The 25,682-nt window shown below is 46.7% G+C and overlaps 1 protein-coding gene across 1 annotated transcript in view; it reads left to right on the forward strand.

Annotated features, from left to right (window-relative positions):
* The window catches only part of LOC119456813 (glutamate-gated chloride channel), a 357,609-nt gene that overhangs the window by 163,755 nt on the left and 168,172 nt on the right, over nucleotides 1-25,682 (forward strand). The window contains exon 4 of the mRNA XM_037718631.2: nucleotides 16,667-16,872. The gene's annotated coding sequence lies outside the window, so the exon portion shown is untranslated. The remainder of the gene's footprint in view (nucleotides 1-16,666; nucleotides 16,873-25,682) is intronic.

The raw sequence follows: 25,682 nt of genomic DNA on the forward strand, positions 1-25,682 counted from the left end.
TCGCCGTCGCCGCACTTTGAGCCATGGCCGCACTGGGACGTCACACCACGAGCCTCGATTCTCCGGCGACTCGGCTCGTCGCGGTCGCCGCGCGGCCACCGCTACAGTGCCTAGAAGTATATACCTAGAAGTATATTCTAGACACTGTACCACCGCTGCTGCCGTTGGTAGGGAGCTCGCTGCGCCCTCTGTAGGACGTCGCACCCCGCGCTCCGCAGCTGTGATAACCGGGAGTATAGAAGGGGAGAGCTCGCGTTGCCGCAGACGTAGTTGAGGCCATACAAGTGAAGCCTAAGCGCAGCCGGGGGTCTGTAGCTATCAGTACTCGACTAGGTTTAACCAGAGCTAAACCACAGCCAATTTTTTTTTTTTAGATTAGGGGACGCAAGCCGCTACCATCCCCTCTCTAATAAGCTCTGCCGGATCCAGGACAGCGTTTTGGTTACCTCTGTGGTTAGCTCTGAGGGCACAAACATTTACGTTCCTGCTGTGGAGCTGTGAGCATACCTACCGTAGTGCTTACACTGGTCTGAGCGAAATGGAGCAGTAAACTTGACGCTAGACGAACACCGATGGTTTTCTTTCGGTCTCATCGAGGTCTGCGAAATAAGACTTCAAAAAAAAAAAAAAAAAAAACGTGGGCAGCTTGCACTAGTGGTGCAAAGCTGAAGTAAACGTCGGAGCTGGTGATTGACCTAGCTTCTTCCAGGTTTTACTAGGCTTGGCTAAGTTTTGCTAGGAAAGGATAAGTGCTGCTAGACACGGTATTCCGAATCGGGTCGCCGCCAACGCGCAGATTCTCGCTTGGCCACCCGACTCATTTCAATATGAGCGGCTTCTTCTTCCGGTGTCCTTATCTTCTTTGGTCGTCCCATGTCAAGGCTACATGTACTTGCCAGAGTCAACGAGAGTTCTGCCGCCGTAGCGGCAGCTCCGAGCTTCTTCTCCCCGGTGACGTCACGGCCAAGCTGCGCCTTCACACTTGCCGGGGCGTGGCTGGTTGAAACCTGCAGAGCCGCCGCCAGAGGCGCCTGCTGCAGTCACGGACACCGAGCGCGTTCGGCGTGAACGCGGGGAACGGGTAAACACGAACGGCGTCGGCAGAAGCTATGCGTGTTGCCTCGTTGGAGCTGCTACAATTTCGATCCTCTCCTTCCCTTTCCTTAACGTCCCATGTCAAGGCAACATGTGCACGGCACGGAGAGGAGGCGAAGCACACGCCGCTCCGCGAGGTGGTTGCAAGGCAACACGCGACGACGTCATCCTTCAGTGATGTTTTTTCGATCGACTAGCACGGTTTTACGGATAGCTTAAACAGCTTCGCTGTTAAAACTTTATTTCAAATCTTTTTGATTAGAACACCGTGTGAGGAGCTCGAGCGGAACATTAAACATTGCCATCGCTTTCAATGCATCGCTCATCGGGCTGAACCTGTCCAAATTATCTGTAGCGTTTGCTACATTTAGCTGAATTTGGCTAACCATGCCCGATCGTGCTTGCTAAGGCCATACGGCATGCGAAACTCGCACAATAGATTGTAACTGTGAATAGGCCCGTACTGTATACTTTGAGTCGGTTCAGACAACGCGCTGCACACGCTACGCGAAAAAGATACGAGAACTGTTGATGCGTCACTCCTAGAGAAACGTATCGGGAATTGTGTGCTGAAGCTGCTGCGCAGTTTCTATGTACACCCGTGAGCAAAAGTATACGTACTACGGGAACGAGTGCCAAACTGCCTCGACGCGCTGTCTTCCGGTGCGGCGCCCGTTGTCGAGACGGGCGCCGCTCGAGCGGCGGTGCGCATGTGCGTCCCTCATATCTGCGGCATGTCATGTTACCTTTCATAATGAGGTACTCTGTTCGTCGACTTACTTTACTTTGGCTCACGAGTGTACATTGCCTGCTGTACTCCGCAGTGAGAGGGTAGCCACTGCAAAGCTATGAACAGTGCTCCATAACAGAAGCTTCGCTGTGCAAACAGTTGATGTCGTTGATAAGCTCGTCATTAACGCGTGGCCACTTTAAGGATGTTGGTCTGTTAAGATAACCCAGGAGCTCACGCTACATTAAGACATACATAAGTGGGAGTTACACTCAGACCAGCTAGATCCGTGGCAGTGGCAGAAGTCTCATGGCTAAGGTTCGCGGAAGTAGTGACACTTGTTGATGGAATTCACACAGCTATATACATAGGAGATGAATCAGTTGTTACAGAGACGCCAAAGTATAATGTGACGACCTTGTTCGTAGCAGCATTACATGTGTTCTAGCGTAAGGTATTTTATTGGTTGCATGGGGTGTTCATGTATGTACGTACGTACGTACGTACTTACGTATGTATGTATGTATGTATGTATGTATGTATGTATGTATGTATGTATGTATGTATGTATGTACGTATGTATGTATGTATGTATGTATGTATGTTTGTATGTATGCATGCATGTACTGCATGCATGCATGCATTAAGACTTAGAGATTGACTCCAACCAAATAAGGAAATTTACTAACCCGACGTTTCGGAACCAATTCAGCTCCTTCTTCAGGGGGTATTCTTCGGAGGTGGCGGTGTGCCGCTTTTAAAAGGCCCGTCGTAACAAAGGAGAGGAAGGGGGAGAGAGCGTAAGGTGAGGAGACACTTGGCAGGGCACCTGTTCTAGACAGAGAAAATATGTGGTGGGGGGGGGGGCTTCGGCGTCGCTGGTCGACTGGGTTGCCCGATACATACATGCATGCATGCATGTATGTATGGTATATGGTAAGATACGATATGATCCTCTGATGAAGTTGCGCGTATGTTATGCAGGCAGTGCCACTTGAATGTGTGTTCACATACCACCAGCCCTCTAAACAAGCCGCCCTTGGGCTATCAGGCACGGAAAAGAAAACGAAAAATCTGAATGCACGCAAGAAAACGGAATGCACGAACGCAACAAGCGCCAAGTGCGATGTTACAGCAACCTTCTTTTTTTACACGCTTCCGGACGTGGAAATACTTTTTCCCGTTTATCGCGTCGTTACTCGCTCGTGATTCATAATACAAGAAGCCATTGCGCAACATACGACTGCCAGCATAAAAGGCATGGGGAGCGAGACACGATGACCATCAAAAATAGCGAGAAAAATTGAAATCGTCAACTGAGCAAATTATCGAAGATAGCCGGCTACATATACATCTTGACAACATAAAGCATCATTTCACTACGCAGGTTGGTGATTGTTGATGCACGAACGCAACAAGCGCCAAGTGTGGTGGTACAGCACCCTTTTTTTTTTTTTTTTTACCCGCTTCCGGACGTGGAAGTACTTTTTCTCCTTTATCGCGTCGTTACTCCCCCGTGATTCATAATACAAGATTCTTGGTGCCTTCAAATTAAGCTCAACATCGTGAAACAGCAGCTGCAGCGACAGAAAGCCATAACGTAATGGAGACGACGTGTAAGCTCGAAAAAGAAACAGCCTCCATCACAGAAATTGAGAGTGCCATTGGGAGTAAAGACATCAAATAACTGTAGAACAGCAAGAAAGGAATGAAGCTATGGAAGGAAAGAGAACGAAAGACGGAACGGGAAGACCAGTACCGGGAGAGGCACAGCCCGCTCCGCTGGTCCTTGTGAGAAATGACCTTTCAGGGCCCCTCGGAGATTTGGCTTTTTTTTCCCTTCTTTTGCAGACTGCGCGGTGCAACGGAAGCGACGGGAAACGTTCATTCTGTAACTGCGATCTGTCAACACTTTTATGCCACTTTCTCTCTTTCTCCGGCCTGACGTATAGAGCTGTGCAACCGAGACGATGGTTATAGGCTGTGGAAGGTCGAGAGTGTTCTATACTTTGCTTCCTAAAAGGTGTTGAGGCGCTTGATCATGCAGTGCCCGCGCTGCGAGCAACACTTTGTTTAGCAACGTTTTTCTGTGAGCTAGCTGCCTGTCCTCGGAGCAGCTGCGCCCGTAGGCGCTAAAATTGCAAGAGTTGCGAAACGCTGTGAGCAACCAAGTTTTCTTTCGCAGACTCTCTGAAGCTGTGTTTGTTTTTCGTTCTTCCTTTTTCTTTTTTAACAGCAGCATCTATCTATAAGACAAAAGACAAGACCAAAATATCACAGCGCGGCAGCGCTGTATTCTTGTGTAACATCAATGTATGATTGAGTGTTCCTATACTTCTCGGATTTCACAACAATGACCCAACGGATTGCGAAGCATTAGCAGTAGGGACTATCGTTTGCAGCACGTCGTGTGCCACCCGAAAAGAAGAAAAACGTGACTTGAGTCGCATTACAGTACGAATTATTCGATAAATGACAAACAACCTTGGCACATACGTATATACTTTGGTTTTTAAAACGATAGTTGCCCTCCTTCCAGCCGCGTTTAGGATGTCGTTGACAAGCGGCGTAGAATGACGACACCGTACGGTGCTGTTGTGGCAGCTTCTGAGTAATGACCATCATCGTGTCGTCATATTGACAATGAGTTAATAATACTTGAGTTTAACGGTGAAAAAAAAAGCGTATCAGCCGATTTCAAAGCTTGGGACTTTCTTATAACAACTATCGTTGTAAAAACGTTTCAGTTGGCCGCGAGGATTCACATTCGTCCTCCGGACCCACAAATTGGTTAGACAGCGTTTAGTTACACAGCCGTTGCGATTATTTTGGATTCTTGTCGTTCGAATGTATCGTTTCAGTCGCTCTGTGGAGCGTTTCACAATGCAAGTGCGTCCAGCTGTAATCCGTTGGCGATGGTAGAGAGTCGAGTGTCGACGTTAGAACGTTGGATACAAGTGGGAAACAGGAACAGTTTGCAAAGGTATATCCCGGGCGAATGCCTGCAGTGTCAGTGCTTAGCGTGCCTACAGCTCTGTGCGTTCGAACGTAGGCATCCACCCAAGCATCTCGTTCGGCGACAATGTTTGCGGTACATCCCAAAATCGCCGAAACATTTCAGCCATGTGGTAGTCGCTAAAAATCTTAATTCCCGCACAGTTTGGACGAACTGTCCGAGTAGAATATTCGGGCTGCGTGAATATTCGGATTTGTCTTCAAACTCGTGCCTCGTAAACGTATCTTGCTGGTGGCACAGCCCTTGTTACTCGCGTCGCACCGCGTTTTGGTGTAGTAATCCCTAAATGTAACTCGGTGAACGTGTTTACTTACTAATTGACGAGTTTTTACGCGTCACAAAGTTGCTATGTCACACCATAGTGGGTGCATGACTCCGTATTAGTTATAACAACAACCCGACGTTATTTGCACCTGCACAAAATGCTCTGTACTGGCGAGTCTTCTTTTCTTTTCTTATTTTCGTTTTCATTGCACTCGGTCCCCATTGCAATGTCCCAACCGCGTCTGGGAATCGAACCTACGACTTTGTGCTCTGCAGCAGAACGAATAGTCACTGAGGCACTACAGCTAAGGTCAGTGTTTACTTCATTGCGAAGGTGGGTGTCGATATTGTAATAATTTAATGTGCCGGCGTACACTAAAGAGGCATTTTTCTTTATGACGAGCGCATACTGCATGGCTGCGAGCGGTAGGGAGCACAGTCGGGCTAGAAAGTTGGACGTGGGATTAGTGAAAAAGTTGGATTCCCGAGAGGCCTGGCCACTCGAATTCAAAATTTCAATTCTCAGTAGTTCTTGCGGCCACCGCAGTGGTTCACTAAATTATAAACGCCACGCCTTAACAGAGAAGAAATTCACATTTATCATGAAACACGTGTACCGTAAACTTTTATCGCGGACTGTACTTTAAGTATTTCTCACTTTATTTCCTTTACTTCAAGCTATGTGACAGATGTTGCCATAACTTCACTTCTTCATTGTGAATTTGTTTTTCTTAAATTTAGAATTCCACGCATTTCCTTTCTTCTCTTACTTGCTGCCTTCTTTGTTGCCTTATTTTAATATTATTGGTGCAAAAGCTGCCGTCGACAAAACGTGGCGTAACTCGCTTGCACTGCTAGAACGGTAACGCTTAGAGTCCGACGTATAGGGTTATGAATCCGATCTCCTCTTGAAGCATTACCGTGATGCGCTTTCCTGTAACGCTTTAGCAACTGGTAAGAGCTGCGACGGCATTACTTTCGCATTCACTTATACCTACCTAATGGTGTCGAAAGCGTGTGTAAACTTCGGTCGCACGTCCTGGCTTGATAGTCCACGGTCGAGCACTTCGACCGTTAACGCAGCGCGTCTCGAAGTAGCTCAGCCGAGAGTCCAGCGCAGTGGCGCAAGCCAGCCTTCCCCGCCCCCGAAATGCCGGCCCAGATCTGCCTTGTTTACCTTCCAGGCTCAATCAGTTTTCCCATTTCGAGTTGGGCAAATCGTGCCCTCTCACCCGACCCGACGTCCTCTACACTGAATAAGACGAGTAACGCCGGCCGGCCGCCCCATCGTCATCGGCGGACACGCGCCAGCAAAAAGCGGCTCGGCGCAAGGGAGCTCCGCACATTTGCATCGAAAGCGGTCCGCGGTGCCCTGCATGCGCGCTCGCAGCCCACGATATAAAAGCGCCGACCAAAATGGACCGCGCACGGGGATTGCGGGGGACGCAGGAAGGGGGGATGACGCTGATATGCATACACGCCCCGCCCCCCCCGCTTTCCGGGTCTGTGCCGTGCCGAGCCCGAGCTCTCTCCTCTTCCTTCGCTCGGCTGCAGGCTTGTTGGCTGCTTTCTCGCCGTATACCTGGATGGCAGCAGCCTTTAAAACCCTCTATTTTGTAGCGCCACGGTACAGCACCGGAAAGAGCTCTTTGCTGTCTCTGCTCTCGCCTTCTTCGAAGCATTCCGTACTTCCTCACCCCCGCTTCATCCGGGTCCTTCCTGCGGCAGCCCCGCAACTTTTCTTCGAAGACCGGCTAGCCGAGCGCCCGAGCGCAACGCTTCAGCCGTCGCTTGTGTCTATCTGTGTATGTTCGTGCGTAGTTCATTCGTGCGTGCGTGAACGCGCCGCCTGACGGAAAACACCAGAAGCTTTCGCGGGAGCCTGAGGCGGGATTAGCAACGCAAATGTCAAGGAGGGGGGAGGTGTGCTCGGCGGCAGTGCTTCGCTTCTGCGGCGCCCAGCAATATAGGGTCGGCCTCCTTTTGTGAACCGGGGCAAATGTTTGCCGATCCCCCTGGCCTGCCCGTGTATGTAAACGATCGCGCCCTTTGAGAGAAGCGCGCCGACGCGGTAAGCGCACGCGGGCGTCCGCGCTGAGGCCGAGTTCTCGAGCTTGCTTGCTGCTGCCGACCGGAGCTTGTGGAGCCGCCGCGGCGACGACTATCTCGCGCTCACGCGAGCACGCTATATTTGCACTGCCTTTGTTGTAGTTGTAAGGTCCAGGTTGCCGCACCGAAGGAACTAGAAGGAAAGAAGAAAGAAAAAGGAGGCCGCGACGCAGCGCTCCTCTCATCGCGTTTCTCGGTCCTAAGCTGCTCGCAATGGTTGGAAAGGCGAGTGGGTGCGGTCAGCCGAGTCACCAGAGCACCCCCCCCCCCCCCCCCGCACACCGTACAATGCACCCCCCCCCCCCCTCCTGCCCAAGAAGAGCGTGCTTGAGGTTCGTTCCTGCTCAACCAACGCTCACGCCAGGTCTCTCGTCTGTCGTCAGCGCTTTTAGAGTTATTTGTTTTTAGTCATTCGACTCTCTCACTTCGTCTCTCTGCCACAGAGCTGATTGCGGCAGGGTGCGGACGCCGCTGTATAACCCTCTGCTCACCGCGAGGTCGTCCGCGCTCGCTCGGAGATTAGACCTAATACGCTTTCAGCGCCGGATTATTGCATCGCAGTTTCTCGGCGCCCGTTCACCGTTCTTTCTTAACTTCTCTCCCCCGCACCCTTCCCTTGCCTTGCCTTTCTTCTTCTTCTTTTTCTCTTTCTCTCTCTCTTCCATTCCCTTGGCGCAGTCCACGTGCTTCTAGATTAGTCTATATATGGGTGCGCGCAAGTGAGGCTGCTCATTATGGTACGTTGGTTTTCAGCCCCGCTTTAACGTATACGGAGTTTCTCTATATTTCCCTCCAACATTGGCGCCCGGTCTTGTTTATCTTGTCCCGCAGTGAGAGTCGATGAGTTTCTCATTCGCGATGCAATCGCGGGCCCATCGAAGCGTGAGATCCTCTTCTCCCGACTATAGCACTCTCTTTGTGCCCGCGGTCAGTGGCGCGAACTCCTTGCGCCGGTGCGCCCGGGTTCCCCTACTTTGGGCCTGCCTGACTGCATTGCATTGCCCCGTGGAGTTCGTCATTTCGCCGCCTAAGTTTGTTTGCCCTGGGGCGCTCGGTGAGATGAACGGAAAACTTCAGCCGACGATAGTTTGTCGTTCGATAGTCATAAACACGTCCGCGTACCCTATCGTTCGTCCTCCTTACAACTTTAGAGGAATGACATGCACATTTCAGGCGTAAACGTCCCCGTAACGCGAGCACCGATATAGCTCGCAGTTCCACCCTCCGGGACACGGAAAATATATTGGCGTCAGTGTTTGCTTCATTTTGTTAACATGAAAGCCGCACCGACTAGATCATATACAAAGCTTGTGCAACGATGTAGCCTCCGACGTTCTTTTGAAAACTACGCTTCCGAGGAAATCTACGAACCGCGTGCGATTGCGGATTAGTTTCAGCAAAGGAGTGCGCTATTTCATGGAGAGCAATTCCGAACAGAGGGGAGTGAATATGAGTTCTGTAGTGATGGACAACCAGCCAAACGTTCGTTCTGCCAATGTGCGCACCGTTCGCAGAAAAGAACAATACATCGAAAGCTAGAAGTGCGTAAAAGCGCACCTTCATTGCTAACATACGGTTTTGCAAGCGTGTGATGGTCCCTCAATGCGTGTATTATTGCGATAGCAATTATATGAAAACTCCAGGCGAATGTTTACCGTCACCATGATGATCAAGGTATATATTATTTGCCAAAGTGTGGAATGAAGTACATGGGCGTTCCAGTTACTTTTGCGCTTCAATGTATAAAACGACATTTTGGTTAAGAAAAGTAAGCGGAACAACAGTGCATTTTTACGGCGAGTTTGATGGCGCATATTGATGTCATTCTGGAAATTCATTCCAAGTGGATACGCCTGACAAGATCATCGGTTACAATTAGTAAATTGCAATATGTGTCGTAACGTAATCAACTAAGAAGTTAATTAGTGAATTTCTGTTAATTAGTTGAATGTGTTTCGATTTCTCGTGCTACCAATGCCCGCCTCTTCGAATAACCCAGCTCAACGATAAGCATTTTGCTACCTGCGACAGGCGATGTTTAAAAATTCCGTAAAGCTGAATGTCGAACACCGCCGGGTATATATCTATATCTATACATACATACATACATACATACATACATACATACATACATACATACATACATAATACATACATACATATATATATATATATATATATATATATATATATATATATATATATATATACAGGGTGTCCCACGTAACTTTAGCCAAACTTTAAAAATATGCAAATGCCACCGAGCTCAACAGAACCACGGTAATGCTGAACTCAGAATTTGTTTTGCATTCCGCCTAATTAGATAATTAGTCTTAATTAATTAATCAACTACTGCAATATTAAAATTAGATGAAAAGTGTCCATGAGAAAACAGTAGAGCAACATGAAAAACTCCCGATATAGCTTTCTGTTGCTCAATACGTTCTACATAAAAGTGTTTTTCCGAGCGTGAAAGAAACCCGCGAATACACGCAGAATTGCCGCGCGACTGGCCGCTCGAGGCACTTTGCGTGCATTTGCGGGCTTCTTTCACGCTCGGAAAAACACTTTTATGTAGCCCGTATTGAGCAACAGAAAGCTGTATTGGGAGTTTTTCATGTTGCTCTACTGTTTTCTCATTGACACTTTTCATATAACTTTAATATTTCAGTAGTTGATTAATTAATTAAGCCTAGTTATCGAATTAGGAGGAATCCAAAACATATTCTGAGTATCTCTAAGCGACCGCAAACAGCATTACCGTGGTTCTGTTGAGCTAGGTGGCATTTGCATATTTTTAAAGTTTGGCTAAAGTTACGTGGGACACCCTGTATATATATATATATATATATATATATATATATATATATATATATATATATATATATATACGTGTGTGTGTGTGTGTGTGTGTTGTGATCACAGATAATTGATTGCCCAACAGCTGGATCAGAACAACGGACCTCTAGCACAGAAACCCGATGCTCTAAGCATTCGGCCATGGACGCGTTTCTGATTTTCTTACATGGTATTTATTGCATCTTGTATAACACTATATGCAAGAAACATGCAAGCACTAGCCGACACATCACATATTGACGGCCTAGAAATACCCAACAAATCCCGATGTCCACACCATGTACCACAGAGTTTTGTATGTACATGGTGTGGCAAGTTTTGTATGGCAACGACAGGCAACTTATCAAGAGGTGGTGCCAGTTCGGTTGAAGCTCTGTTAGGTCATAGACGCCCTTCAAGTGACCGTTCATTTGAGGTATACTGAAATTCTGTTCTGTTCCTACTGCTGAGGCAATCGTCCGTCCCAGTCTCAATCTAATCCTCAACATCCTTAAACATCCTCAAAAATTTCCCACGTGCAAGAAATGGTTTCTTAGCTGCTGCAGGATGCTGTTTCTTCTGCCCAGCAGGAGTTGCCTTACGTGCTCAGTCGCTCCAACATATCGCATTCGTGTACAGTTATAACACCATTCGAGGAGTAGTTGTTGTTGCCCATCGAACTCTTGGCTCATATCCACTATGGGGGATTCGCCAATAAATGGGTGTATCATTCCAAGATATAACCTCAAATAAACATTTAGGACTGATATAGAGTAAGTGCTGCTGAAAGGCTAAATTAGGGCTCAAGAGGAAAGCAATAATAGTTGGAAGAACCAGCAGTCAATATTTGAAAAGCGCGCGAAAAGGGGGAAAATGAAAAATTTAACAGGGCATTAGGTTGGACTCCGTAAGAAATTCCTGGACTGCGTAGCAAACATCGCTGCGGCCGAATCCCCCAGTACAGGCCCTAAGCGAGAGTCCGTGCGCAATGCTAAGCCTCGCTAACGCAGAAAGTGGCAGTTCGCCCTGCGGGCGAAACTGCCACTTTCATTTTTTTTGCCGGGCGCAGTGATAAATCATCCATTATTAGTTGGGAGTGCGCAACACGTAAGCGTAACAGTGTAACGACATTGCGAGAGGCACGGACTGACCGTGCGTGCACAAAATGTGCTTGCGCAATCGTGGAAGGCTGTAAAGAAAAAATGTTTTCTTTTTTTTTTTTTTCAACCAACTAACTTGCTTTCTTGCGTCGTCAGGCTCGTTCACTGATCCCGCTTGCTGTGTTCTCTGCTCTTCGAACCTGTTATTCGTCGGTGTCAGTTTCCTGGTTCTTTTAGAACGAATAAATACATGCACCTCCAGTATCACTTATGCTCTTTTATGGGTGTTCTATACCGTTCTAAAACCCTTCAGTAGAAATTCTACATTCAGATAGAACACACGTAAGAACGAAAATTTTGTAAAAAAAAAATGTCACAGTTTCGCCATAAGGGCGAAGCAATGAATGCTATCGCAACACAGCAATGTCATACGAACTAAGGTGAGCGGCTTTGGTAGCAATATGAATTGTAGTAAACATGAGCTGATTAAGTAAGCAGGTGTGCTGCGGCGTAAAGACCGACATGAAGAGAGACTCGATGACCACGAGAAGGCGCGTGTGAAACGGTGGTCTTGATGAGAAGCGCTTCCCGTGGGCAGCGCGTGCGAAGGGACACACCTGTAGTGCTTGCATTGCCGATCCGGGCAGCATTGCATGTGTAGCGTGCGTTGGAAAATGTGGCCAGACTATTAGTAACTGAATGAACAAGCGTGGTGTGAGCGCGCACAAACAAACATGAATAGATCACACTGAATGACTCCAGACAACGACTGTCAAAACGCTGGCAGCGAGCCCATACGCCGCAGCGGGTGAAGGTACGTGTGGTCTATCGCTTCAACGGAAACTGAACGGCGAATGCACGGCGCATAAAGGTCAGAGCCGTGTGGAGATAAGAGACGGTGCCGGCGAGCGACGAGCGCGGTTGTTGGCAGAGTAGAAGTGTGCCCCCCTCTCCCCCCCCCCCCCCCCCCGCGCTCCCTCCGGCGCTGGCTTCCCGCTTCCTTGCTTGCGCGTGGGTGATTGAGTGCGTTCGCTCTCCGTGATAGCGCGCGTCCCCGCACGCTTCCGCTCCGGCATACGGCGCGCGGCGAACATTTTATCTATAGGGAACCTCACGGCGACGGCGACAGCAGAAATCCGGTTGAAGGGTCCATATAATTGCTATCGCAATAAAATTTTTGAACTGACAAGAACTTTATTTGAGTCCTGAGGAACTGAGATCTAGGTGAGCCGAAGGCTCCCCCAGATTAAGTCGGTGGCTCCGCCCACGATCGGACCAGTAGACCAAGTCCCGTCGCAATGTCGTGGGCCCTCTGGACAGCCAGGAGTTGAATGTGAAGATTGCTGCTCTTGAGGGATTCTTTCCATTGCTCTGTCGTGATGGGTGGAGAGGCGTTAAGGGCTGGGCACAACCAGAGCATGTGATCAAAAGACCATGAGTCATGACCACATTTGGAGCACGACTGTGAATGGTCAGGGTCTATCCTGTTAAGGGACCGGCGAGTGGGATACGAATGGGTTTGCAGAAGTCTGAGTGTGCTAGCCTGAGGTTTGTTCTATTTGGGGTGGGGGGAGGGGGGGTAGAAATGTCCTCCTGCCGAGAAGATAATGGGAAACAATTTCGTGGAAGGTACATAATCGATCTTTGTGGATGTTGACCTCGTTCCGAGCCTGGCTACCCCCGACAGCGCGGTACGTGAAATCTCGCGCTATGCGGTGGACCTGCTCGTTAGGATTACATCCGAGCGGGTTAACTGAGGCATCTATATGGGCTGGGAACCACGAGATGTGGTATCCTCCTTCGGTGCTCTCCCGAGTTCTTTGAAGTGCTTTGTTCACAATATTGTTCGCCTGTTCAGACACTAGTGCGGCCGAGAAGGATCTAACTGCTGTGCGTGAGTCCGAGAAGATGATAGGGGGAACTTTCGCGCTGTGAAAAGCCAGACCGATCGCCGCTTCCTCCGCCACATGTGCAAACTTAGTATAGACAGAAGCTGCATTAAGCAGGTTGCCCTCCGCGTCTGCAACCGAGACAGCGAACTTATCCCCACTGTCATATCTGGCAGCATCGACAAAGAGGGCCCCTAGTTTGTGCTGATTGATCTTTTTAAGGATCGACTTTGCTCTCGCGAATCTTCTACCTTCGTTATGCACTGGGTGGATGTTTCGTGGGACGGGGTCAACCATGATGCGAGTTCTGGCTTGCTGGGTCAGGCTAATTTTGGTCCCCGGTTCATGTCTGGGTTGGATACCCGCTTCTTCAAAAATATTGAACCCTGGCTTACAGGATGACAGTCTCGTTATTTGAGCCAATGTGTGAGCTTCTATTAGCTCATCGATAGTGTTGTGGAGTCCTAGCTCCAGCAGCTTCTCGGTGCTTGTGGACTGCGGAAGGCCAAGCACGCGCTTGATACTGGTTCTGATTAGAATTTTTGAACTAGATTTTTTATTGAGAAAGGCTAATGTATTTATGTACAGTACATGAAACTGTTCGCGAGTTTTCGCGGAAAGAAATCATTTAAATTCAATTTTGCTTACGCAATAAGAAATACTCAATAGATGATATTGTGTACAATACATATATTGTACAAAACCACATGTACCTATCATCCACATTAAGAGGAAGCTTCAGCTCGGGTGCTCCTATCTAAATACATGTAAAAGGAGAATTCGTTTTTTTCAGCAACCGCTGCACCAAATTTGACGGGGTTTGTTGTATTTAAAAGAAAAACTTAAAATCTGGTGACTGTGGGTTTCGAATTTTTCATTTAGGTCGTCAATTTTTTTATTAATGTTTAGCAAAAATCGCAAATATTCAGAAAACGGAACTATTAAGTTTAGAACTCTGTAACTCAGCAATGAAAAATTATATCACAATTCTGTGCATTGCATCTAATAGTACATCTAAAGCGGACAAAATTTATATATCAGACATGAATTTCAAAAAAAAATAGTAATATGGAAATACAGCTTTTGCAGAACCCTTGTAAACAACGTAACTAATTCACGTAAGATAGAGATTGACATATCGAATTTGGCTGCTTTGAATGATCTAATGGGTGCCGTTTACAGAACCGCGATAGCTATTCTTGATGCAAAGCTAATAATTTGCTTCGTGCTTCTATTTTGTTCGAGCTTTAGAATTTTTAAAACATCTTTTTTTTTAAAATGCAGACCCTAAATCGAAATTCCGCTCCCAACAGTCACTAGAATTATACTTTCTCTCTCTCAAATACAACAAATGTCAATAAAATCGCTCCAAGGGTTATCTCATAAAAACGTTTCTGCGTTTTACATGTATTTGAATAGGCCGCGTCGGAGTTGGGCCCGACCTAAAGCTTCCTCCTAACCGGTGGATGTTGCTGTAAACGATTAAAGTGGCATCGCTCATCACTTCTTAGCGTCGGAGCCCGTGTCACATTTTACGGTTAATTGAGAAACCTATATTTAAGGGTGAAATATTTTCCATGTTTCCTGAAGATGCGATTGTTCCACAAACACATCTGCGACACGAAATAAACCATATTGAACATCCTGGGAGCGCTCGCCGTGAACAAAGGCGTGCTCAATTCTTTTTTTTTTTTTTTTGTCTTTTTCGCAAGACAGCTTATACTTACATGAGCTGTTTTTAAATCTTGCTATCAGGAAAATGCCCAATAATGTCACAGATATTCGTGTTCATGTCGAGGAATAACGACTGAGACAACTGAAAACTTCTATCGCATGTTCCGCTCGGTATTAGGCAAGATGTTGTATAATTGTAATAGGTACCGCATAACGTTCAGTTCCAACGTCCAGCGTGCACGGTGAGCGCAGCTGACGACGTTACATACCCCTACCACAAAGCAGTGAATTTTAATATATTACGGTACCCACGCAATTCTATTCTGCTGTGGTTTTCAAAAGCCAGTATGTTCACCGCTCCGCCACATTTCAGAATGCGTGCAGAATGCGAGGAGTGCGTCTCTGTACGCCTTACGCACATTTGCATGTGTATCCTTATACGGAAGCGAACCTGGACAGGCAACAGGGAAGAACAGCGGTTGCTGACTCCCTATGCCACTGCAAACGTTTAAAAATTACTTGTGGAAGAAATAATGGCGCAACCAGCTTTCTGTATCTTATGCGCACTGTGAGCACCTTTACGCCGAAGACTTTTCTAACGTATTTGCCTGTTTCAGGAAATTCTCGTTCGCTTATGTACTGCGTTATAAATGAGTTTTAATGTAATCTAATCGCAGAATCTCTTTCCCTTTCTTACCACCTGTTGAATGCTTGGTCTTCCATCCGGCGCATGCGCTAAAAAAGCTCACTAAATAAAGTGTTCATTCATTCATTCATTCATTCATGGACAATGAGCGATAGACCGGTGAATGATTAACGCAACGCCAAGAAGCAGCAGTAACACTGCTGCATAGATAAGAGAGAAAACTCGAGGAGCGGATGCTCTAGGTAATTTCAGATTACTAAGTAGATTTGGTCAGGTCATGTAATGCGCGGAACATACAGACTTTGCAGCCGTTGGTGTATTAGGGTAACAACATGGACGCAGAGGTAAGGTAAACGCAATCGTTGGCGGATGTATACGTCACATGGAGCGGTGACGTACAGAAAGTTGCGGATAGATTACTAGGACGGAACCTGCTGACGCAGTACAGATGTAACCATAGAGATAGCCGAGTTATGCATTCGAACTTCAATAGACTTATGAGTTTGTGTAACTTTCGTGATCACTCAATATATATATATATATATATATATATATATATATATATATATATATACGACAAGAAAGGGAACCGAAGCGCCCGATTTTTTATTGATCATATCATATGAAGTCAACAGGGACGCCAAGGACAACATAGGGGAACTTACTTAGGGGAATTAATTTATCATTTCTTTAATTTAATTAGTAAGTAGAAGTAAGTTGTCCTTGGTGTCACTGTTTGTTGGCTTCTTATAATTATATATATATATATATATATATATATATATAATCACCTTTGTAGCCCACGAACCCCGGCCACAACTCAATGAAGTGTTCCGGGGTACTGCCATTATGGAACCTTTCAAGCGATAGCTTTAAGGGCCCCGTTACGCAGAAAATCCGGCGTTGACCGTGCTCACACATTTTCTGCCAATCACAGAGCATAGCGCGCCACTCGGTTTCTTGCAGCTCCCCCAGATGGCGCTCGCCTCCGCGCATCTGCGGCAGAGGTGGCACCAGCCGTGCGGGGAAAAGAAAAAAAGAACCAGGAAGCTCGCTTTCATGCATAGTGCTCGCCGCAAGCATTTCCCGCTAAAGATCATGTTTGCATAAGCTGCAGTTGCCGGGAAGACTGAGAAGCAGTCAGGAACATTTGAATGCTATCTCGTTCTACTCCTAAAGGCGAAGCCTTAAGCGTCTCCAAAGTTTTACTGTATATGTAACAGCTAACAATAGTTGATTGGTTGGTTGAGTGATTGATTGATTGATTGATTGATTGATTGATTCCTGTTTTTGCGTCTTCCGCAGGAGAAGGAGGAGCCACACCGCCGGCTGCGGTACCGCCGCACGGGCCAACGTGAGACCGCCCGAGCCCGGCGCCCTGACCTAGGCCGCTGAGCGAAACCCCAAGGCGCCGCGCTGGCCACTCCACGGGAACGAGATCGGCCCCCTGGACACGACGCGCGCCCTGGCCCACGCATCGTCGATCACCACAACAATGAACTACTTCTCTGGTACGCGCAATACGGCTCCTTACCATGTACCTCCATTACTGGAGTTTACAGTGTACAGTTGCGCATCGAATTTACGGTACAACGCGGGAATGCGCCATTCCTCCACGTTATACCTAGAATGCCGGCTGAGTCGAACAGAAACTTTTGGAGCTCGACAGTGACATTTACACGGACTGAGATCCTCCTCCCATTCAGCGCCTTGCTGAGCCCACAGTTGCTTAGTTTCCAACTTATATGTCAATGTCTACGCCGTAGTGTTTCCTTTGTATGAATTTGTACGGCGGTGTATGGCAAATCTAAAGCCTTATTTGCGTTGGTATATGTAATGCGCATTGTTCGTTATTTCATAGCGTTCGAGGAATCGTCTCAACGAACAAAGACGTCAGAACTATAGTTGGAATGCTCCCGTTACCGTCCTGTCTAGCACGTGTCTGCACGACTACAGTGCCTGGTGTGTTTAACGGATGTGTGTATCTCCGAATTCAGCATATATTGTTGTTCGGCGAAGCATCGCGCACGTTGCAGAATGGTTTCGGTTGCCTTGGAGTTTACTTCGCGACTTTTTTATCGACCTCCAAAGCAGTGACGGTAAACGTCCCCCTTGCCAGCTGTTCGCCGGGCCACTTTGAACTTAGAACAAGCGTTTCGTAACAAATGGCCAGCATTGTTTCAACGACGGGCATTTGCATTAATGGGCCCACCTAGCCGCCCGATCCAAGCAACACTTCTTTCCGCTACTGAATAATGGTCGTGCACAAGGTTTTTCTCGGCGAATAAAACACATACGGGAGAACGGATAAAAAAAAACAAGATGGCGGGCTTATGGCGACCTGCGCCCTTATTGATGGCTTGTGCGCCATGATAACACTGACTAAACTAGAGAAATGAGAAAATTCAGGATTTAATAGCAATAAGCGAGAAACAGAAAGAGAGCGAAGCGTAATGAGGCCCACGCCAGCGAAAGCAGAGTACACACCGACCGGCTTGGCACTTACGGATGGCGAAGCATAAACGCGTTCGCAGTTTCTGAAGCCGCGTTAGGGGTGCGGTGTCGTGATCAATCTGGGTTCAGGCTATATTGCGCCATGACTGCATGAAAGCAGTCGGCTAGCGACAGTGTTTGCTCTCGGACACTCCTTCTTTTCACTGCGTGACTTTCTTTTTCTTTGTGTGTGTTTCTTAGCCTCGACATGTATGTTCTTTCTTTTGCCCTTCGCTTTCAGCTGCTCCCCCTGTTTTCGCGCACTCTTTTCTTTATCGTTATCTCGGGAGAGTAATCGATTACGATAGGAGTGTGCTTTCGCATTACGGGTCTAATGTTTGCTGCGTTGCGTTGCCCTATAATGCTAGCTGTGTCCCGTCCCAGTGCTGTAATGCTCTTATAGAGACTATGGAGCCTCGGTGAAGCGTTCCTTGATCACAATGCGCCCATTAGTTTTCTGCCGATAATGTAATGAGACACTCATAAATTGATGTATTGCTTCCTCTTTTCGTTCTAAAGAATGTTTCCTGAGTTTATTTTAAAATATAAGAAGTGGTATCAATTACACAACCTTATATTCTTACCTCTCACTGAACATTTAGGGTAATGCCCATGATATTTTTTGCGGTTGTTGTTATTATTTAAAAAAATTAAATATGTGTGCAGGATAGTTTGAAATCATGCGTGATGTCCCTTACTTCTTGTCTTTTAGGCAATCAGTAATAATAAAAAACTTCCCGTCCAGAACAAAGAACCGAGCTAGAAAGACAGATGATGATGATGATGATGATGTATAGTGTTTACTGGCATAGACAGAGACAGTATACGTAACAAAGATAGGCCGGTTAAAACAGGCACAAAAAATAAATCTAATATCAACATAAAAGGTAAATATAGGTCTGAAAGCGCTAATGCAGTGCTTATACATCAAGTTCAAGTTGGCGCTTGGCACGTCACAACCCAAAATTTGCAGAGTAAGTGAAAATGACAATACAGCAAGTATTGTCATGTTGGATTATAGCAGTCTACAATACAATATATGCAATGTTACAACATAGATTGTAATGAAGTCTAGATCAAGGACGCTTCGCTAAAACATTAAACGCTAGTGCATAACCACAGAACATAATTACAACGCTCTAGTAATTATCTGCTATTCTTGTCACTTCTGAAAATTCTTTTAAGGTACTAACTGCGCACTTTTGCAGTTCAGTTGTTGGGTATGGCGCCAATATTTTCCCACTGAGAGTAGCCGTTTGTCCAAAGCAAACAACTTATCTCGTTTATTATTATTATTTTTTTGATGCTGAGCATAAATACAGCAGTACAGCTAGATATGTTCAATATCTTCATCTAAATCCGAGCAAGAGCACGCCCCACTTACGGCTCGTCCTACTCTCTGTAAAAAACACTTTGTGCACGCTGTGCTTAGGCCTAATCTGTGAATTAGAGTTTCGAGGGAACGTGTAAGCATTAACGTAATATGGAACGGAATTTTGGGGGTCTATCTGGTGATTTTTTCAACGTATAAGTGTTATTCACCAGAGTCTTGAACTAACTTTCGGGGAGAACACCTACCGTAACTTGCGTCATCATTGGAGAACATTTGAGCCTTATGCTCATTAGGCTGCGATCCTGCAATCATTGCGGGAAATCTTGAAAGCACTCCTACATGATGCGTCGAAAGGTTCTGCAGTCACCTACCTGGGTTCTGAAATAGTCTAGTCCTATAGTTGAACGAAGCAGCCGCAACCGATAACAGCTGTAAATGGGTAGAAGCACGAGTCGGGAAGTTACGAGTTACAAGACTGAAGGCCAGAACTGATACAAAGGTCCCTTAAAGATTTTTTAAAATTTTTTAATGTGTATAATTTTAGTTCGGAATGTTCATCTTTCAGTTCGATCGTCAGTTAGACGCTGTAAACATTGTACTATGGTCGGTGCACAGTTGCCTCAGCTTTTTGAGACAACGGACCCTTTTGAGCCGGTATAAACGATACTGGTGTACTTCGGTGCCCCGGCAGAACTTCCCCAACAGTTCTCCTTCTGAGAAAAATAGCAGGAGAGCAGCACTTTCTAAAGTTTCGGCTGCGGCTGCTTCGGAACTCCAGGGTTCAATTACAGGGCGCATCAAAAACACTCACGGGCAGACACTCGAGCCGCCGAACCATCGACTGCCGAGTACCACCGCAGTGGGGCGCTGTTGCAGCAGACGTGCGGAACTTCAGAATCTTTAACGACTGGTAGAAACCAAAGGGCTGAAAAGTAAAAAAAAAGAAAGAAACAGAAAAACAGAGAGCAAGGCAAGCGGTCGTTCAGCGCAAAACTTTCTCTTCGTTACTCCACCTCCATCAAGAGTTTCTTCTCGAAACCTTTCAACAGGACCCGCGTTATCGATGCCACGATAGCGAGGATAAAGACGGGGACGGATGGGAGACGCAAGAATAAGAAACAAAGGCGTAATAAACGTGCAGTAAACGGGAAAGAAGAGAAGTGACGAAACTGTCCGATCGGGCATCTTCGTTCCGCAGCCGGCGCGCTGAACGTCCATCGCCTCGGCCACCGCCGCACACGGTCGTGCCGTCCGAGGACTGCGTCGTTAACGGGACTCCCGCAGCTCGGCATCGATTCTGTCTCCTCTCGCAGCGGTGACACAAAGCTGCTGTCTTCTCTTTCGCAGTTCGGTGCAGGAAAAAAAAAAGAACGAGGGAGGGGGGGACGCGTTAGTCGCGCCCTTGGACAGCAGATCTAACAGGGTGGGTCGTACGTCCGCCTCGGCGCACGTAGAGTTTTAGTATAGTTGAGTGCAACGTGGCGTAACGAGGCATGAACCTTGGCGAGCCGCCCCCTCCCCCCCCCCCCCCCCTAACAAGCCTTGTGATGCGCACTACTTGGACAGAACTTTGTTATTGAAATTTCAGTTGTATGTGGAGCGTTTCGGTATACCGAGGGCTTACGTGCTCTACGATCGCGTCGAAACAAATTTCCAGCAGTTTAGCACTTTATATTGGCGATCTGTACGCATTTTATTTCAAAGGACACTAGATATGCACAGTAGATTGATGTGTACTGCTACTGTATTCTTTCAGAACGTTCGCGCCAAAACCGCATGACCGGTACATCCATGTGGCGTCACGAATCTTGAAAGTACTTTTTCTTTTTTATTTTGGCAGTTTTAGAGATAAAATATTCTTCAAACATGCTACTATAAGCATCTGGTTTCATTACAATCCAATGCGATGTTTCTTTACTAATACGCATCTATCCCGACCCAAGCAGTCACTTCCAGAATTTGTGACGTCGAGAAGAGCTAGTACAGGAACTTCCGAGTGGCGTCGCCACCTGTACTTCGTCTGTGCATACTGTTTGCCTTACCAAAGACTCTTGCCAAGCAATTAAGAGTGACATTTCCGCTATTGCATAATCATAATTTATTACTACAACCAAGCTTAACCTTTCTTCTTCTGATTCCTTTTTTAGGCAATAGTATAGGGTTGGAGTGCATACGGCAGGCATTAGATAATCCTGACTGGGAGCTTACCACTGTCGCTGAAAAGAAAAGTGTAAAATCATTGCATTCTACCGGTGATAAAATATTGGGCAGAATCTTGGAGGTTAACAAATAATCTCGAGAACAAGTTAAGGACTACACGAAGAGCGATGGAACGAAATATGTTAGGCCTAACGTTAAGAGACTGGAAGAGAGCGGTGTGGATCAGAGAGCAAATGGGGATAGCCGATATTCTAGCGGACATTAAGAGGAAAAAATGGAGCTGGGCAAACCATGTAATGCGTAGGATGGATAACCGGTGGACCATTAGAGTTACAGAAGGGATACCAAGAGAAGGGAAGCGCAGTCGAGGACGGCAGAAAACTAGGTGGGGTGATGAAGTTAGGAAATTTGCAGGCGCAAGTTGCAATCGGTTAGCGCAAGACAGGTTTAATTGGAGAACGCAGGGAGAGGCCTTCGTCCTGCAGTGGGCATAAATATAGGCTGATGATGATACTGCTGTTTACTCTTCAGTTTCGACATTGAAGTTAGGATCTTTATTTTACTGACACAATTATAAATGAAATGTTCGCACCAAATCAAGGCACCGGCTACTCGTGGTCACATCAGAGGGAATGAATGACGCCACAAGCGTTCGATGACAATTAACCAAAGGCAGCGCACCAACTAACTGTTACGAATACCAGAGAAAGCCTAGACACGTCACCAGGCAACGAACTAAAAACCGGAATCTCAATCGATATTGTACGGACCAGACGCCGACAAAATCGTACGTGCGTCCACACCGTGCTGCTTACCCTATTGGCGCAATCAATTAATGAATCAATCAATCAGTCTGTCTGTCAATTGAACGATCAGTCTGACAACTCCTTCTCTGTATTTTTTTTTTTTTAGGAACAAGCGACGACGCGCAGTCTGCTTTTAATTTAGTGATGTTCTTGCTCATTTTGTGGTATTAGCGCTAGAAGAACTCACATGAGGCGCAGTTTTCGCTAGCGTCTGGTCGTGTGAGAATGAAGCGTACGCTCCTAGGTTGTGGAACAGCGTGAGTGATGCACCTGGCATGCTGAAACCCTCTCTTGTCCTAATGTAAAAATACGGAGCCGGCATTGTGAAGAATATTGCTTCCCTAGAAAAGTTCGGCATCGGTCATCGGGAAATGTTAGCGCTCATATTAGCCTTCGCTGGCTCTCAGCAACCACGTAAGCGGACTCCTTACCGTAACGGGCATCTTTAAGAACGAGCACTTGTAAACACTGATGTTTCCTTCAACCTAAGATTGGCACTTCTTTCACCGCATGTGCAATCTTATGTCTATTTCAAGTTTTCTTAACTTCATTTGTTAACACACGCAACCTTATTAACTCATTCTTAAAAGCGCAACACCGTATAACACCACCTACAAGCTATCACCTTTGAATCTTAGAGTGCACCAAAAGGGACAAGTAAATGCAAGGAGGTTGACAAAGATTGCACCTAGTTTGCTGCCCTGCTGTGGGGAAAGAAGTAGAGGGCAAAAACATGTCATTGTGCTCCGCTTAATGTTCAAATGCCTGTTGAAACGAGACCATACTAACCTGACTTACATGTAGTAATTTTAGTGGTGCGCTTGTGTACAATGTGCGCTTGATCAGTGTACAGTTTTTTTTTTTCGGGAACTGAAATGACATTGAGTTTACTGCCTTTACAGCCTGCTGATAATCTGCGCTATGAATTAAAGGTGACGCTTTTCAATTTTGTCGGCCGTTCTGAATATGCATAGAAGTCGGACAGGCAATGCTTGACTTAATTACGCAATGCTTAATTTCTTCAATCATTTTTTTTTCTTGTTCATCTCGGCCTTGGTTGTCCTTATCTGTGCTTTGTTGTCGGTTTTCATTTTATGTCGTTGAGGTTTAGTTTTTATTTATGTAGGATAGCTACTGGCTTCGGTTGCCGATGCTTAAAGGCTTACGTCATGAAATAATTAACAACGCACCCAATATTCCACGCAATATTCCGTTTTAAGATGTAGCTGCAATCCAAAATCACTCAATCGCCGTCTCTTACGCGTCTTCAGGTATGCACTTTACTGTATTCAGCGTGTAATCCGCAATTAAAGACAGGCTTATACGTTTAACTGTCTGCTTTATGTTTCCAGCGCCCAGCCTCACTAACTACCGCACCTTATTAGGTCTTGCCCAACATAATGAATATTGCACCGAACTGTGGAGCCAAGATTTTGCCCTCAAAAATGGCGAGGAGGAAAGGCTAATGAATTTAGAAAAGGTGTGAGCGATTGATGCGTGGTGTTTAACGTACCAAAGCAACAGCGTGGCAACCACAGCCGCCGTAGTGAAGCGTTCCGGATTAATTTTTGAACACAATGATTTTTTCTTAATGTGCGCGTAAATATAAGTACACGAGCGTTTTTTTTTTTTTTTTTGCATTTCGCTCTCATCAAAATGCGGCCGCCGTGATCAGGAATCGAACCCGTGACCTCGTGCTCAGTTGCAGAATGCCGTAGCCATTGGGCCACCGCTATCTGCGGCACTCTATATTCCGTCACACCGAACATAGTGAATGATGCACCGAACTGCGGAACCAAGATTCTAACCCCAAGGAGGGCGCGGGGAGACTAGGGCAAGCCGAGGAGGAGCATCAAGAGGATGGAGAGAGGGCGAGGAGGGTAGCTGTTGCGGAGAGGAAGGGACGCTTTTCTGCAGCCTTGTCCCGGCTCCGATGAAGGGACGAAGACGCGGGAACATCCCTTCTCCTTTTCTCCCTCCTTTCTCCGCGCCCCCTTAATGGCGCCGAAATTTAATAATCCCTTAGTGCTCGTTTCCGGCGCCGCCGCTGCAACCTTCGAAGGCCTGACATTCGTCACTCCGAGGAAATCGGAACGCGGCTGAAGATTAGGGGCCCGGCTCGCCGAGTGAGGACGAAGGGAGTCTGATAGAAAAGAGAGATGGGGAGATTCTGAAAAGGAGCAACGAAGAAGAAAAGATGATAAGATGGAAGTAAAATTGAAAGGAGCGAGGTTGAAGCGCTTGAAACAAACAAGAATGTAGAGGTATACCACGGGCATGCAGGATAAAAGACGCGCGCGAAACAGTAAAGAAGCATTTAACTGGAGTGATGGAAATGGACTGATCTGTTCGGCGAACTTTCTTTAAAAGCGAATCTTTTCTTTACGAACTTCGCCGGGTTTCGTGACCGTGGTTGCTGCGACCTGGCTGTTCTCTAACCGAATAGACCAACCAATCACAACGGAGGACGCGCGCCGCGCGCGCCGCTAGGTTCCTTGCACGACCACCAGATGGCGCTCGCCTCCACGCATCCGCGGCAGCTGCGGTCCCGGCCGTGCGGGGGAAAGAAAAAAGAACCAGAAAGCTCGCCTTCGCGCATCTGCGGAAGCGGCGGCGGTAGTGCATTAGCCCCTCTACAATGCCTGAACAAAGTCTTCCGTATCACTTTGTGGGGACATTCAATAAACACAAACTTGTGTTTCGGCTCTCTGTGCACTCCACAAAGCTTCGCTGTAGATATATTCGAAATAGTTGGATCTGCTCCAATTTTTTTTTTGCTGTCTTCGGAACAATATGCTCTTTCTTTAGGAAATGGGCTTTCAAAATTTGTTTTCTCATTTGTTCTTTATCTCTCCGTCGCCTGAACACAGGTAACAAGTCGTGAGTGACAGCCTATGCAAGTCCATCGAGCTATCGAAAATGCATGCATGACGTTTCAAGACACGGCAGCGCACCTTCTGCCACACTTTCGAGCTTTATGTGCCGCAATATGCAGCAAGCAGTAATTGTTTTTTTACTATGGATGGAATGACAACCGCGGTAGAACAATGACCGTCTTTTTTTTCTGTCCTTTTTTGCTGTTTTTAGGAGATGAACGCTTTATTTCTTTCTTATTTAAAGGAGGGGAGGCTAAGACTATTGTAATGGCGTGAAGACTTTGGTAAAGGTCTTCTGCCTCTCGGCCAGAAGTTCATCAGCAGTAATGAAGTGTTCGCAAAAGTACACTAAAATCAACACTTAGATGTAACCAGTGTATATGCACATCTGAGGTCCAGCGTACTGTTTAAACGGCGTATCGTTTCGTAAGTGGTGCAGCATCGTACCATTGGAATGACAAAAGTCAGGTAGAGTACATGTGCCGTCGGCTTCTGTGCACAACATTCTGACGGGCAAACTTCGGCAATAAAACTGGGCACCACCAGTCTATTCCGTAGTCTACCTTCCAACTGTTATCTTACTTTTCAACTTTGCATCCAATGACCTCGTCCCCAGACACTCGTTCGTTCAACTTATTTCTAGCCCTTCCTTG

The sequence above is a fragment of the Dermacentor silvarum genome, chromosome 6 (assembly GCF_013339745.2).
Source record: "Dermacentor silvarum isolate Dsil-2018 chromosome 6, BIME_Dsil_1.4, whole genome shotgun sequence".
Taxonomy (NCBI): Eukaryota; Metazoa; Arthropoda; class Arachnida; order Ixodida; family Ixodidae; genus Dermacentor; species Dermacentor silvarum.